Source organism: Prionailurus bengalensis, chromosome B2 (genome assembly GCF_016509475.1).
Source record: "Prionailurus bengalensis isolate Pbe53 chromosome B2, Fcat_Pben_1.1_paternal_pri, whole genome shotgun sequence".
Taxonomy (NCBI): Eukaryota; Metazoa; Chordata; class Mammalia; order Carnivora; family Felidae; genus Prionailurus; species Prionailurus bengalensis.
In genome coordinates this window covers 79807674-79809089 of record NC_057349.1, presented here as the reverse complement: position 1 = coordinate 79809089, position 1416 = coordinate 79807674, and positions in this window count along the sequence as shown.

Below are 1416 nucleotides of genomic sequence, written 5' to 3'. Positions count from 1 at the left end.
TGAAGAGGCATGGTTCAGTCGGTTGAGTGTCTGACTCTTGATTTTGGCTCAGGTCATGAATCTCACAGTTTGAGAGTTTGAGCCTAACATGAGCTCTGAACCAAAAGTGCAGAGCCTGCTTGGGATTCTCTCCCTCTTTCTACCCCTTCCCTGCTCTCTCTCTCTCGCTCTCTCTCTCTCTCTCAAAATAAATAAACAATAAAAGCAATTCAACTGAGTACATTTTGAAGATCTTATTCATTCATGATCTGATTCATGAATCAGGCAACACCTAATCTAGTAGCTAGGAAAGAGCTCTGAGGAGTTCTATAAAATGAGAGATTTGTAGAAGCAGAAGTGCAGTGTAGGTGGGCGACAAGGAAGTTATACTTGACAAAAAAGTGGACTGGTTAGGGGCACCTGGGTGGTTCAGTTGGTTAAGTGGCGACTTCAGCTCGGGTCATGCTCTCGTGGTCCGTGAGTTTGAGCGATCCATGAGTTTGAGCCCCATGTTAGGCTCTGTGCTGACAGTTTGGAGCCTGGAGCCTGCTTGTGATTCTGTGTCTCCCTCTCTCTCTGTTCCTCTCCTGCTCACACTCTGTCTCTCTCAAAAAATAAATAGACATTAAAAAAAAATTTTTTTTTAAGTGGACTGGTTATTGCAAGGTTGCTTTTTTTTTAGGGGATGACAAGGGTCTGTCAGGTAGATTCCCTAACTAGTGCTAATTAGGCGATTCCTGATTGACTGATTTAAGATTCCATTTCTGGGGACTCCTGGGTGGCACAGTTGGTTAAGTGTCAGACTCTTGACTTCAGCTCAGGTAATGATCTCACAGTTCCTGAGTTCGAACCCTACATTGGGCTCTGCACGAACAGTGCAGAGCCTGCTTGGGATTCTCTCTCTCCCTCTCTCTGCCCCTCCCCTGCTCATGTGCTCACTGTCTCTCTCTCCCTCTTTCTCAAAATAAACAAAACTTAAAAAAAAAAAAGATTCCATTTCTGGGAGAGCTGAAACTAAGTCTTGATTTGGTGACATGAAGCTTAGCCTAAGTGACTCCATTTTGGGCCCGTTGTTTTTAACAATAGATAATACAGACTTAATGGCTACTGTTAATTTATTTCTGGTATTTTTTTAAATGTGAAAAGTCTAGAGAAGTTCATAATACAAATAATACAGCTGACAAAAAAATTTAGTTCTTTCTGTGCAAATGAGGACAAAAAAGCCTCTTCCCCACTAGCCCTCCCAACCTCAGCCATATAGAAAACCTGCCCAGGTAGGAAGCCCAGAGGTTCTGTGGATTCAGTGTAGGAAGGAGTGGGGGCGGGGCGCTGTACAAATCCAGCCTTCAGCTAAAGCAAATAATAATGGCCGGAAGCTTAAAATAGATCCAGGGAGGAGCTCATTAACTTGGCATAGGAAGTGGTTCAGCACCTCTG